This window comes from Nesoenas mayeri (assembly GCF_963082525.1).
Source record: "Nesoenas mayeri genome assembly, chromosome: 2".
Classification (NCBI taxonomy): domain Eukaryota; kingdom Metazoa; phylum Chordata; class Aves; order Columbiformes; family Columbidae; genus Nesoenas; species Nesoenas mayeri.
In genome coordinates this window covers 4,596,759-4,612,873 of record NC_137543.1, presented here as the reverse complement: position 1 = coordinate 4,612,873, position 16,115 = coordinate 4,596,759, and positions in this window count along the sequence as shown.

The following is a 16,115-nucleotide window of genomic DNA, read 5'->3' as shown; positions in this document are numbered from 1 at the left end:
TACTCCATTTACATTGTGGTTGCTACATGGTTTACTGTTTTCCAAATTTGTTTGGAAACAAATTTATTTTTCTGGAGCACGTGTCAAGGATCTAATATGATCATGGCTTTGGTGCCTGAGACAAAATGGAACACGATATCTGCGACCCCTTTCTATCTTTGCCGTACGGTACTTCCATAAATACCATTCCTTTCATCATATGAATTTGTTTGCCTCTTCTGATGGAAAGATTAAATTGTCTCAAAAGGCCTATGGGAACTTAGTGGTAAACTTTTGTCCTCCAAGGATTGATAGGGACCTCTTCCTAGGGCAATGTGAAAGAACAGCACACAGAGCCACTGAATGGAGGACATTTGGGATTAACAGCAGTGCGGCTGCACCATCCAGTGTGGGACTCTATATAATTTCCTCTGCTAACATTACTGTACCGATGCTGGGACTGTATCACGCAAGGTTATATGTCTATAGCAGCTCAGATATCCTTGCTGCAAGGATGCACAATATGTAAAGTATATTACGTGTGCTCTTGGTAAAATACAGCCTGTATTATCTTGTTCTGTAGAAACTGTGAATACACAACATGTATTAAGTATTTACTTAATCAGTAATTCTTTACTATTTGTTCCAACTTCTGATGTCTGTCTGTGTACCATAAAAACCAGTGTCCTGTGAATGTATTCTCAGAGCATTAATTCTTTTGTTGAGAAAAACACTTGTTATTATAATTCTTCATCTGAATTCATTAGGAAGAAAATTATAACTAACATGGGGTTTTGTTTTCATTATTATTCATTACTCTCTACTCAGTAATTTAAAAAGGCAAAGCTGGAGGTTTCCAACAAAGCACAACTTTCATATTGGATTCTACTGAATTTTAACTCCAGAAAGTAATCAACAGAAATGTATTAAGATGCCTCTGTTTATTTCAGATTTCATTTCCCAAACTATCTGTAGATCTATATCAGATTTGAATGCCTGTGTGCGCCTACTCATGGCTGTCACCTTGCAAGTCTTTTAACAGGCCCAGTAGGTCATGTTAGACATGTTATAAAATTATATCCTTATATTATTACCAGTTCTTATGCTAGAATTGCCTTTTACCTAACACTTTGAAGATTTTTGCCTGGAGCCACTTGGTTTATTTGTTTCAGTTTATTTTATTTATTTGTGCTGGTGACTCAAGTTTGTCTACCAAATATACCTGACTTTCCATCAGACTTGTTTACATCATCAGCTGCTGAAAGGGGTAACATCATTATGTCATAGGACATTTGACTACTATTTTCTCCTTCTTTCACCTCACCCTGGATCCATTACTTTGCCTGAGATACAATTTTGCTAATAGCTGGAAAATCCATTGCATTTTCCACATAGAAGTAAATATTGAATCATGGTGTGCTGTTCACTGCTTCCAGAATTTCCTAAATGATTGATGGTAAAAGGCAGAGATTATGTTGTGAATTTGCCCAATGACATAAGGTGCACTTTTATTTCAGTCATTTTCATGCGTGGGATTTAGTTTCTATGTCCCCACATGGAAAGCAACAGCAGAGAGTCCCTAAATGGCCTAACTGGCTTGGCTTGTTTTGATTAGGTTGCGCTCAATAATCAAGAAGAAATTGTCATGGATCAGCTATACATAGGGGCAGAATATCTCTAAATCCAGAGTAGGGCTGATGGAGCCAGTAACAGATTTTCAAAAATGCATTTCCTTTTTTTCGTTTTCAGAATTCTTTTCATGGATGTTTTCTAGCTTGACCAACACCATACAGCCCAAAAGGAAGAATAATTTCCAACCTGAGAGACAGAAAGCAGCTGGGATGAACCCTCTGTTAGAAACAGAAAATCGCGCATTACTGTGGGAAGTGTTGTACCATCTTTGTGAGGTTTATTGTAATACTGCAGTAAATACAGAGGGTCTGGCTCTCACACTAGAAACAGTTTATGCTTAATGTAATTTCATTTATGGCCCCAATATACTGCAAGAGTGGTGTAAAATGGCATTAATGAGAATCAGGCCTAGAGATTCTAATATTTACTTTCTATTGTGCTTGAAATTACTTTGGTTGTTTTATAGCAATGTTTAAAAGTCAGAACAGAGACCTTATGAATAAAAAATCCTGGATCACATCTTCCCATCCATCTCTCCATCCATCCAAGATAAATGCAACACAGCAGTTGTCAAAGAGTCTAAGCCTTGACTGAATTACAAGTAAGATTAATTTGGCCTTTTAAATTTATATGTTGATACAGTACTTTCTTTAAATCCACGTCTTTCAACCATTTCAAATCAGCAACACTTTATTTAAAGGCTAGTTTTCATGAGCCTCATTTTACATTTCTTCTGTGAGTAAAAACGTGAAGCGAGGATAACAATGATAAACCTAAAAAATGTATCGTGAATATGTTTCAAAATGCTGACAGAAAATATTTGCCCTTGCATGGAAGAAATGCTTGGGGAAAACAGAAACCACGATTTCCTTTACCTTCAACTGTAATAACCTTTTTAATGACTTGTGAGTCATCTGATTGTTTGTGATGAAAACACCCTGTTTCTGCTTATGTAAGGATTTTATTTATTATTATGGTAGTATTCAGCTTTCTGCCTCCAAAATTGGTTGGAGCCCAAAGGAAAGTATTAAAAAAGAAATCCCAAATTGCTGATAGTTCATCATTTCAACAGTTACATGATAACAAATATCCAGATCTCCTAGGTACTCTCAAAGCTGTATTTTGAAAAAATATTACATTTCTGTAAGACTGGAGAGAAATATAACAGAAATCCAATAATGCAAATGTATTGAGACCATCCTGCTATTTGGAGGAGTGAAAGTCTATATGACTACAAAAGAGTAGTTGTAGCTCATGCAGATATTCTTTGCATATATCATCACATTTTCTTACTAAAAATGAACATAGAGAAACAAAACAAAGCAAAACAAAAAAATACTTCAAGTACATTTACTACCATACATGTTTTAAAAGCAAACAGCATCTAATAAACTTCAAATAATCAAGATGTTTGGAATACTGATTGAAAAATGTGTTCAAAGTTTAGCGGTACCCTCCTCGAAAAACATATAAGACAACAGAGGAACATTCAAATGACATGGTCAAGGTGACATACTAATCTTTACATATACCCATATATTCTTTTAGTCAATTTCATACACATTAAAGGTTGGTGACTATATTGCATAAAAATCCTGTTGAATCAAAATTTCCTAAAACTGAATATTATTTTGGGATTACAGTAAATATTATAATATATGTCACATGGAAATCTCTGCACAGCTCAGTGACAAAATTAGATATTCCAAGCTTGAGACATCGTCCGTATAGTGGAAAAAAAGATAGATAACAATCCCAACAAAAAAAGGCCCAACTGAAAATACAGGCTGACCTCCAAAGTATATTCCAGAAAGCCATACAATGGCTATAATATAAACCCTTATGTAAAACTGCAATGAAACTTTTGAAAACCAAGCAATTCTGATTCACTTTTCATACAGTTTGAAACATTCAAAATACATCTAAATATAATTATTTAGCTTGGGCAAATTTTTTTTAGATAGCCCTTACAGGGGATGTTTTAAGAAAGGACTTGAAGAAAGGGGATCTTGTCCAGGGACCAAGAAATCAGAAATTCTTTCCTGATGCTAATGAGCACTTCATGCCTTGAAACACAAAGGCTGACAATGACCATTTCTATTTAGAAGTTAGTGTAATGTAATTTACTCCCCTCTAATATATGCTAATCAGCTCTGGAAATGCATAACATGTTTGTGTAACATGGTGGCTTATCATTTTTCAAACTTCACAATCAGGAGGATAGTAATTCCTAGTAATGTTATACTTTCACTAGATGCTTTTCTCTTTTTAAAAGCACTGCCAGTTGAAGAGCTACATTTCCTTTGTAGAACCTGTGTCTAAACCAAATAGAGTGATTTCCAAACCCTGTAAAACCACAATTCTGGAAAAAAAAAAAAAAGTTTGCTGAAGTGAATTATGGCTTGAAAAATCCACAACCACATGGGCTACTCTCACCACCATCACCAGAACCTCACACTTTGACACAGTCATGAAAAGTTACACAGTCATACAAAAGAAAAGCTGAATATTCCTTCACCAACACATCCACCTCTTTCTTGCATGTGCCATTTCTCTCCTCATATTTGTGTCTGAAAGCCTTCTACTGTATTGCCGTCATATCACATTTGAGTGAGCGACCTCAGAAGAGACAACTTGAGAGAGAAACATCTGTTATGGACTCTGGTGTAACATGCTAGAAGTGGCTTTGTGGAGCTGACAGTTCACTTGGAGTTCACAGGTATGTTTTTTGCTCCCTTCACTCACTTTCCTGCACTGCTTATGCTGTGCCATGAAGCCTTGAAACCCCATGTATCTTTTAGCCCCTGGACACAAATTATGAACTCTATTCTATCACTTATATGAGCCATCTCTGAACATAAATGAAAAAATCACTGGTCTTATTGGTTGCAGGGAAGTCTGGATATTATCTTATCCCTGAGGAATATAACTTCTTAGCTGCTGCTCCTGTTTTAGGGTTGAGTTGGGCTACCAAATACACTGTCTAGACCCAGAAGGACCACATGGAACCTGGAGCGACAAACTTGAAAATGGAGAGTCCAAGTCTCACTTAAGTGTTTTACAATAGGAAAGTAATAGAAAAGTTTACTGGTGTTCTGCCAAGAGTTACTGCCCCCAGAACTGATTCAGAATCACAGAATATCTCAAGTTGGATCCATAAGGAACATTGAATCCAACTCCCTGCTCCTTGTAGGACTATCTAAAACTAAACCATATGACTAAGAGCGTCATCCAGGTGTTCCTTGAACTCTGACGGGACTGATGCCTGTTTCAGTGACTGATCACCTTCTCAGTGAAGAACCTTTTCCCAGTGTTCAGTCTGAACTTCCACTGAAGCAGCTTCATTCCATTCCATTTCCTCGTGGTCATCAGAGAGAGGAGATCAGCACCTCCCCTTCCACTGCCTCCTGTGAAGAAGTTGTATACTGTCATGAGGTCACGTCTCTGTGATATGGTCACCCCTCAGCCTTCTCTTCTCCAAGCTGAACAAACAAGGTCACCTCAGCCACTGCTCCCAAGTCTTGTCCTCAAGGCCTTTCACCATCTTGGTTGCTCTCCTCTGGACAAACTCTAATAGTTTGATGTCCTTATATTAAGGCACCCCAAACTGCAGACAGTACTTGAGATGGGGCCACACCAGTTCAGAGTAGAGTGGGACAATCACCTCCCTCTACAAGCTGGCTATTCTGTGCTTCACAGAATCATAGAATAACCTGAGTTGGAAGGGACCCACAAGGATCATTGAGTCCAACTCCTGTCCCTGCATAGGACAACCCCGCAGTTCACACCATGTGTCTGAGGGCATTGTCCAGTCTCTTCTTGAACACCGTCAGGCTTGAGGTCGTGAAACCTCCCTGGGGAGTCTGTTCCAGTGCTCCAGCACGCTCTGGGTGAAGAACCTTTTCCTAATGTCCAACCTAAACCTCCGCTGGCACATTCCCTTGGGTTCTGCCATTGGTCACTAAAGAGAAGAGCTCAGCTCATGCCTCTCCTCCTCCCCTTGTGAGGAAACTGTAACCACCATGAGGTCTCCTCCCAAGTCTCCTCTTCTCCAGGCTGAACAAGCCAAGTGACTTTAGCCTGATGCACCCCAGGACATGGTTGTCCTTTTTTCCTGCCAGGGCACACAGATGACTTATATTCCACTTGCCATCAGGCAACAGGGGAACAGTGCAAGCCATTACAGTCATTTCCAGCTAATAATTGAAGCTATAGATGAGAAAATACAGCTGAGCACAGTAATGTCAAATCCATATAGGGGCAGAAATTTCGAGATGAAAAATGATGATGAAGGGTTGGAGTAATTACCTCTTAAACCTTTTGAAATGGATTCTCAACCTCACATTCTTCGATGCCTTGTTCCAAGGATGTAAGTGCCCAAAACCTCTCTTATCCTGCTGGGAAGCTTCCAAAATCTTGCTGGATATGGATGTGGTGTGACTCCCACTGTCTCCTTGAGGGTGTACATGCTTTTAAAGTAAGTGCAAATTTTGGGATGCTTGCCTCTACATAAAACATTTGGGAGGAGGTGAGAGCAGAGTGTCTATTTTATTTTCTCTTTTAGCAGTGCCTTGTTACATATCAAGCCATTAAGAATGATTAAGTGATAACACTGAACATTTTAATAATGTAATTATAAACCTGAGAAAGTATGGGAAATCTATAATCTATATAATTTGGGTCCCAATTCAGCCAGTTCTGCTGCTGTTATTACTTTGTGTAGCTTCATCACAGCGGACTGTGTGACCTGTGAGACCTCTATATTAGCACAGAATAGCCAAGACTTACTTTGAATTCTACTTCCCAAAACATTAATTAGAACTTGAAATGAAATTGTTTGGCATAACTTGTTCAAATTCCATTTTGACTACTGAATCAGTGAACTTTATCTACTGAATCAGTGAACTTTAACTACTGAATCAGTGAACTTGTGAAAATGTTGTGTTACAAAACTAGTATCTTTTTTATTCCTATTCTGGTAGCTGAAGGTACAGTGATCAGCCTTAGTGGAATACAGGACAAGGATCTGTAGTTTGTTTTAGATCTTTTAAAAGAAGAACAGAAGTTCAGCTTTTTATTTCAGCTCTGAAAAAAAGGACTTGGGCTCATTGTGTCTGCAGCATCACTCAGTCCTGGTGTCAAACAGCAATTAGTTTCAAAGTTCATTAGAAAACAATATCCTATCATGAGTGGTCACATCAAATCTCAAACTGAAACTCATTAGTAATGAGACTTTTTTTTTTTCAGTACCCCCCCCCAAAATTACAGGCATTTAGTCAAATGAATATTTCATCACCTGGTTTACTCCTCCACTTTGAACATAAAATATTGTTTAAGCAGGACCAGAAGGCAGGCAGCCACCTACAGAAGTTCCCCAGGCAGAAATCATACATATTTTTTTGAAGTTAAATTGAAAAAGGACAGTGACTTTTATTTCCATTTTGTTCCCTTAATTGTCAGACAAAGTGCAATTTTCTGTACTGTTCTATCAACCAGATGCCCTTGTCGACTACCAACTTACTACAGTAATGGAACTTGACATCCTCTTTGTTTTTTCTCACTGCATTTGTGTGACTCACTCTGCAAAATAAAAATGTACTAAAAATAGCAGTGGTTGTGTTAATGGCAAAGATATGAAATTTCTCTCATCTAATTGTTACAGATTTATTTATTTTTCAGTGCTAAGGCTCTTGAAGTTGCTATGCTATGAGCAATCAGCCATGAAGCTACATGCCAGCCAAGCCATCCATTTCAGTAGAAATCCTGCTAAGGTAAAGTTTTCAAAGGTACTTCAGCACCTAAAGGACCAAGTACAGACCTATCCAAACTTCCCAGAGATATGAAGGCTGCGGAATTGCTTTTGAATACTTTACTTTTGCACATTTGAAAAGCTACCTAGAAATGGCAAATGTCCACAGATTACTCCAGAACATTACCAAATCAAGATGTGGTCCTAACCACTTGAGGCATTGCAGCATGACAAAAGGTTAGGAGGAAAGGAAGTAACTGTGCTGTTGTTCAAGATAAACCACACAGGGAAGTATAAGTAGGAGAAATGCCTTTCATATATTTACAATTAAGAAAGAAAATGAGCCATTCCAGAACTGCTTTACAACTCCACATCAGAAAAAAAAACCCCTCAAAACAATATTTACTTGTGAAGACAGTCCAAAACTGAGAGAGTAATTTTACTTATCAAGATACGATATACTGAAAGATAATGGAATGGAATGGAATGGAATGGACTAGTTCAGTCTGAAGGGACCTACAACAATGTAGCCCAACTGGTATGTGTCCTCTTTTAAAATTCAGATTTTTTTTTTTTTTTTTTTTTTACACCAAAGTAGGTGCACAAATGCCAAAACCACACCTGGAATATTGTGTCCAGTTATGGGCCCCTCAGTTCCAGAAGGACAGGGAACTGCTGGAGAGAGTCCAGCACAGGGCAACAAAGATGCTGAAGGAAGTGGAGCATCTCTCGTGTGAGGAAAGGCTGGGGGAGCTGGGGCTCTGGAGCTTGGAGAAGAGGAGACTGAGGGGTGATCTCATTCATGTTTACAGATGTATAAAGGGTGAGTGTCATGAGGATGGAGCTAGGCTCCTCTCAGTGACAATCAATGATAAGACAAGGGGTAATGTGTACAAACTGGAACACAAAAGGTTCCACTTAAATCTGAGAAGAAACTTCTTCTCAGTGAGGGTGACAGAACACTGGACCAGGCTGACCAGGGAGGTTGTGGACTCTCCTACTCTGGAGACATTCAAACCTGCCTGGACACCTTCCTGTGTAATCTCATCTGGGTGTTCCTGCTCTGGCAGGGGGATTGGACTGGATGAGCTTTCCAGGTCCCTTCCAATCCCTGACATTCTGTGATTCTGTGAAAACAAGGACAACAAATAGCGGAGCAAGACTGAGGCATGGACTCATGGGAAGAAAAAACAAACAAACAAACAAAACCAAACCAAACCAAAACAAAACCGGTCTTTAATTTTACCAATTGATTTTGGAATGTGGTAAGAATTTGCAACATCTAGCAAATGTACAATTAGAGGTGGCAGGTTAATCATTTAGAGTACAAACCAGAAGATCAAAAGACATGGTGATGGAATGACTGGTAAGAGGAAAATACTCTCCCAAAGAAGAGAAAAAGACTGAGAGGTTTATTGTGCAAATTCAATGACATGGTAATGTAGTTAAAAGTATGTAAAATAATCACATTTTACCCAAGTTAATTTATAACTCAGAATTAATTCAGAATTGCATAAAAATACATTGTAAGAATAAATTTGAACTGAAAAGCTGTATTCAGAATGACTGATGAATCCCACACTGTAAACCGGTATCTGGACTGTGAAACCCACTGCCCTGTAACACCATTCAGGTCTGAGCAGAGGAGCTGGCCAGAGGTGTAGATAATGTTATCCACCTCAATGCAAAAACATTCAAAAGAATCGCACATCTTCAGTGTTAATAGTTTTAAAACCCAGCTTTGGGAATTAGAAACTAGTATGAAATAATAATTTCATCACAGTGGGGAAGGAAGTATTTTCATCATATATTTAGGGAAACCTGGTTTTTACTCTGAATATCTGCATCACAGCTCAGTGATGCTCTTCCGCTGTGTTTTCAGTCTAACTCGAGCCAAGGGGGTTATAGGCTGAAGAGTAAGAATAAAAGTTGACATGTAGATCAATAATGTTCTAGAAGAGGGGAGAGGTGAAAATCCTGCAGCAAGACACATTCTTATGAAAACTAGCAAATATCTTCAGAAAAGCACCTCATTCAGATAGGAGCCTCTCTCTGCAGCATCAGGCAGAATGACTGTACTGTGAAAACATGATAGACTTACAGACCATTTGCCACGGATTGTGAAATTTATGTTCATTCTTATTTAAAAGATGTGTTGTGGTTTTTTTTCTACCACCTACCCTTATGTGTTGCTCTCATAGGATTTTACAGAGGCCTGAGCAAGTCAGACATTAAATAACCCCTTCTACTCCGAAATGCTGCTCAACCCAGAATGCAAGTCACAGTGTAAGGAAAAACTACAAACTCAGTTATTAATATTTTCACCATCAAAGGATCTGGCAAAGAAGAGACAAATTTCTTAAAGTCAGAAAAAATAGCCTCTGTTTGAACAGAGTCCAGAAGGCACACTCCTGCTTACAAAATCAATGTACGATTCCAGGTACAATGAGGTGTTAATAAAAAATTCGCTTGAGCTGGGGAATCACATACTCAGTTTTTCATCCCAGAGGAATTTTGGGTTTCAGGTGGTTAATTTAAGAGATAGTTTAAGAGTCCTTACAGGCATTTTGAAGACAGTGAATTAAGCCATAAGAAGTTCAAATAGCTCATGAAATGCTGCACAACAAGCAGATGACGGACTTAGGCTTTTATCACAGAAGAGGATAATATAAAGCTCAAAATTCTGTTACAATAGCTGTTGAAGACAGTGACCCATGTATTTTAGTACCATTTGTTTTGCATACATTTATTCTATAATTAGCCAGTACAGTGTTCCCACCTTTAATGATGAAGTTGCCTGCATTTATTTTAAGCCTGAGTTTCTGCTCCCCAAGGATTTATCTCCATTGTCAAACAGCTTACCATAGATGTTCGATCACTGGTTATGTCTGAACAGCAGGACTGAATTTGCTTTGTCAAAATCTTGTCATTTTTTTTCCCTTCTTTTTCTCTCTGTTTTGCTGATATTATATTTTTTCCTTTCTTCTTCTCCCAAGTTTGCAATGTGCTAGAGTATCCATTATTCTAAATAACCTTAGCCTTAATAGCCTCACTGATGATGCCATAAGAGGGCACATAACCATTTGAATGAGCTTACCCAGAATTACTAGCTGCCAGATGTGTTTCAAACATCATGTGCATCTTTACCTCCCTTTCAATGAGGGTCATTCTTTGTCTGTTGATTACCATAGATCACTTTATCGAGGTGCAAACTCAGTAAGCTGATGAAATTTTACTGCTTGTTTGTTTGGTTTTTTTTCCCAATATTAAAATATTTTTTAAATGTTTTGCTGAGAAACTCTAAAGTAACCATTTTTCAAATAGAGAACTGATACTGGCAGTGGCATCAAGAATATGACTTTCCTCATTCATCTGAAAAACACATTTGGCCAAGATGCAAGGTCATGTTTTCCTATGCTCACTGGAAGCGCAAGGATGCACACTTCTAAATTCTTCAGGAATTTAAAATTCTTTAGAAATGTTGCCTGCATTAAGCATAATCCATCCATTTGCTCCTGTCTTCATCCCCTGAGCTCACGGGAAATGTAGGCAAAGGGAACATTTTTCACATGATCCCCTTGCCTCCCATTCACCAGGCAAGCAACCACCCAGACCTTTGGGTTTCTCCACAGCTTCTGGGCATGCACATCTGCTGTTAAAATCTGTTGTAAACATACAGACTGTCATCTAGCTCAGTCCTCTGAAAAAAAACAAACATGCCATATGCATGAGCAAATTGGCATCTAAATACCAGCAATGACTTTTGAAAATAACATCTCTGCACTTCAGGCCCTCATTCATAAAATCCAAGTAAATTTTTTTCCCACATAAAAGGGATGTTGGGGAGATAAATTCAGATATACTATGGTTAAGTGAGACATGAAAGTCCACAATGAAGTAATTAACTTCACATTCAGAGCAGGATTTGACTGGTGTACAGTAAATAAGACCTGTGACCACATGTTGTTGAAGATAAGAAGGACAAATGATTATTCCCTGACCACTCACCATCCCATGAATCACATAATGTCCCATGAATCAGATCACTGAAGTTTATATCATACCAAAATATATGCACAAGGAAACTGAAATATGTTACATAAACTAGATTAATTATGGCATTTGCTCATGATAGAAGAGTCTTATTTTTTACCCTTATGGTTCTTTTAAAGTTCCATGTCTTTACGCATACTGAGTATACCCACTTCACATAAAACACATCCTTGCTTTGTTATTGAATCACATGATTATTTTTTCTCAAGAGATAAAATTTAGGTTATATATATGTGGAAAAGTGGTACCTTTTACATGTCAGATATTAAAGTACCACTAGACCAAATTGAAAGTCAAATAGTGATTATAAAATGCTTCATGCAGAAGCATTGTTTTTTAGCTTCTTTAAACCATGTCCCGCATTTTGGGAACAGCCTAATTAAAGACAAATGCCAAAGAGCCTCTTTTTGGCTAGACTCCATCTTGGGAAAGGATTAGACCTAACTACACAGGTGGCTGTTCTTCCTTTATGAGGCTAATCTTGGTTTGCAGCTAAAGGCTCAATGCTTCTCCCAGTATGTCAGATATAACATGATAGGATGTGCCTTTAGGGGGTTCTTATGCTTCATGTTGGTGGAATTAGTTGCCATTGGGAATAAGTGAGTACAATATATTAGTTTTGTCAAGGCTGCTTTAAAAATAAACCAATCCGTCTATTTTCATGGAGAAGCTGAGATACCTTTCACATTAGTGGCAACTTTCTTTTCTTTCTTTTTGACTTATGCAGAAGGTTCCCTGTAGTTTTAATGTCACCATTCATATTCCTTTTGATCTAATTGCTGAATGTAGGACTCATTGGTTTGATGCTTCCCTGTCACTGCTTTGACCTCTGCCTCCCTGGTGCTGCTGAGCAGGAACAACAGGAGTGTTGTGAAGAGCAGCTGCTCATCGTGTCTCTGATTGAGATTAGTGGGGATTTTTGCACCTGTGCTCATACTGACAAGGCTGGTCTTAACAAACACCCTTTATCATTATAAGCTGACGAGTATCTACAGACAGGACAAGTCTCTAGGTGCAGACAAGCTGTGGCAGAGATGGGGGTCATACTGGAGATGGTTATGGATTCTGACAAGTTTTGCAATTTCCATAGTCTAGCAGAAAGAGGAAGGAAGTGCAGGAAAAAAGTGCTGCACCACCCACACAGAAAACAGAACGACCTACATCACAGAAATTAGAGCAGAAAGTTGGTTGGAAGTAGGGCAAGGCTCTCACATTCTCTTGGGTTGAGTCTTTCTGGTCTAAGCCACAAAAACTCTCCTCAGGTGACACTTTTGACCCACACTGAAGGGACAGGGAGGATTCTCAGCCACCCTTAAAAGAGGGCTCAGTTGCACTCGCAGCATTGACTCAGGCCACTTGACTGTGCAAAGTTCAGGAACGTTACAAACAGGCAGCATGGATGAGGTCACCTTATTTTGGGGAGAGAAAATGAGTTTAGCTGCAGGGACACAGCCCATGCCACTTATCTTGAAGGTTGAAGGATATCTCCTGTCCAGGTGCCTTCTATGGCAAGAGCCTAAGAACAAAACCATGAAAATAATTGACAAAGTGTAAGGGATATATAATATATATTTTATATGCCATTTGGTTCTCTGTCTCAGAATACATTTTCTCCTCACTGTACAAGGCAATAAGAGACCACACAGAAGTACCACAGCTGCTGGTGATACCACCATCACACAGGGCTAGCACTGGGGGGATGTCTCCACCACACAAGCTCTAATTGCAAGACTCAGATTAGGGCCCAATCTCATGTGAGATGTATCAGTTGCATGTCTTGCCTGGCACCAGAGAAACAAACAAACAAACAAACAAAAAAACAACACAATATTTTGTGACCTTCTGAAAAAGTATCTTTGTGATGCCAGAGATGAAGAACTTCACAACGCCATTTGATAAAGTCACTTTCCCAGGTTACACTCAACCAGTATCTATGACATTGCACCATTCTAACAAATATCACAAAGGTACATCTCTTTTTTCTTAATTTAATTTAATTTAATTTAATTTTATTTTATTTTATTTTATTTTATTTTATTTTATTTTATTTTTTAAACATGTATACAAATGTGTTTGAACAAAATAGCAGTATAGACTGACATGGCCATATGCCTCCTTCACTCTCCAGGACATGGACCTACCACCATCTTCAAGGGAGGGCCACTAAGTGTCAAGTCAATAGAGAAGGGACTACACATGCTCCTTTCTCAGGCTACCTCAGCCATTACAGCTTTAGCAAAAAGAACAGCCCATGCCAGGTTGAACTGCGTGAGAAAATACAAATGAAAGTTAATCCATTATAGCAGAGATTGGGACCAGAGCAGCTAAGATCCTGCTACAGGCAGGAGGGCCCACTGGCTAACAATAGCCTTCAAACGTGTCTTCACAAAGAGAAGATTCTTTTATCTGCCTCCTGCCAGGTAGGCAAGTGAGCCGAAATTTAGCAGCACGTCTTCTAAAGATGCTCAACAGAAGCCTCACTGCGGAGATTTAGATGAAAGCAATACCACCTCTTCAAGGTTGGAAAGTCCAATTTGGTGGCAGTCACTTTGCAGCCTCTCCAAAGCAAGTCAATGGTCTCATCATCATTCCTGGGAGGTCTCGACAGGCAAAGGCAACAATGACACTGGTCATGCTGCTAATTTGTCTGGAGAGATGCCAAGTGCTAAATCCTTTCTGTGTCTAAAAACTTTTTAGACCAAGCTAAGTGGTGCAGTTGACATGCCTGAGGGATGGGATGCCATCCAGAGGGACCTGGACAAGCTGAAGAAGTGGGCCCATGCAAACCTCATGAGATTCAACAAGTCCAAATCCAAGGTCCCATGCCTGGATTGGGGCAACCCCCCGATATAAATCCAGGCTGGGGATGAAGGGCTGGAGAGCAGTCCTGTGGAGAAGGACTTGGGGGCGTTTGTGGTTAAAAAGCTGGACATGAGACAGCAATGTGCTCCTGCAGCACAGAAGCCAGTTGTATCATTGGCTGCATCCAAAGGAGCATGGGCAGCACATCAGGGAGGTGATTCTGCCCCTCTGCTCTGCTCTGGTGAGACCCCCCTGCAGTGCTGGTCCAGCTCTGGGTCCTCAGCACAGGACACACATGGACCTTCTGGAGAGGGGCCAGAGAAGCCACAGAAATGGCTTGAGGCTGGAACAGCTCTGCTGGGAGATCAGGCTGAGAGAGTTGGGGTGTTCAGCCTGCAGAAAAGAAGGCTCCAGGCAGCCTTGCATTATTAAAAGGAGCCTACAAGAAAGATGGGGACAGACTTCTTAGCAAGGCCTGTTGCCGTAGGACAAAGGGTGACAGTTTTAAACTAAAGGAGGGGAGATTCAGACTAGACATGAGGAAGAAATTTTTTGCAGTGAGGGTAGTAAAATACTGGCCCAGGTTGCCCAGAGAGGTGGTGGATGCCCCATCCCTGGAGACATCCCAGGCCAGGCTGGATGAGCAACCTGAGCTGGTGAAGATGTCCCTGCTCATGGCAGGGAGGTTGGACTCAATGGCCTTTAAAGGTCATTTCCAACCCAAAATATTCTATGGTTCTATGATTCTATGATACATTGAACCAGAATCTGGAGACATGTTTTTCTCTCAACCTTGGAAAATATACTTCCTCCCCATTATTAAATATTCCCTGCCCTCCATGTAACATTTCTCCTAACCCATTACTTCACCGTACTGTCAGTGGCAAGGAGACTGGGGTGACCTTAGATGCTTCCACTGTGCACGGGGGACAGTTTTGGTGTCCCTCTTCTTGCAGGCTTGGAGAAGAGCATTCATGGGGCTGCCCAACTGTGGGTGCAGTGCAGCTGAAGCACTGGGACATCACACCACAGAGAAAGGCATCTGCTGGGTGCAGGATCTTCAGCTCCCCAATAAAACTAATATTGCATTTAGACATCATAGCATGGGGCTTTTTTGGGCACAAACTTAAATCTGGGTTTGCAGTATTAATAAAGTCATAAATAAGTTTTCATTCTTCTTGTTCTGTCTTCCCTTTTGATTAAGCCCAGGAAAGTTCCTTGGCGTTTCTTAGAAGGCAATGCTTAAATTTATTTATCATGGGAACTTACAGTCTTAACTAACCTCGCAGTTATGTCTCTCATTACAGCTGCTCTTCTGATATCCCAGCTTAGATCCCCTCACGCTTCATCTTCTGAGACACTGAAGAAGAGGGAAGAGCTGAATAATCTATTCCGGTAAATGAATGAGCTTTTAAATAAGCAGATGATATATGATGAGAGTCAAGATGTCAAAATTTCATCTTAGTGTCTGTAGGCAGGACTGAGAAGAAAAACATGTTGTAGGATCTCTCAAAGTTGTTTGGCTGGCGGACTTCAGCATATGTCATCAACACAGCCATGACTTTGGCTTTTCTAGATAGCGATGCTTTTCTCTGCAGTTCTTCCCTGAAGCCCTCACATTAATATCCCTGGATCCTTCAAATGCTTCTTAGTCATTAAACTTGAAATTTTATTATATTAAATTTTACAGGCTACATAGTTTTATTTTTTCTTGTCCTTTATCTTGTGTTACCTGGCTGGAGAAGTATAAAATGTTTCAAGAGAAAATGTGTATGTATTAGTATTTGAAGGACATAAATAAACAAGAAGGGATACATAGAAGTTGTCATTGGGCTTGAGAGGTATTTTTCTTCTGAATATATAGTTAAAAAAAAATGAAAATCAGGATCTGTTAGCAACA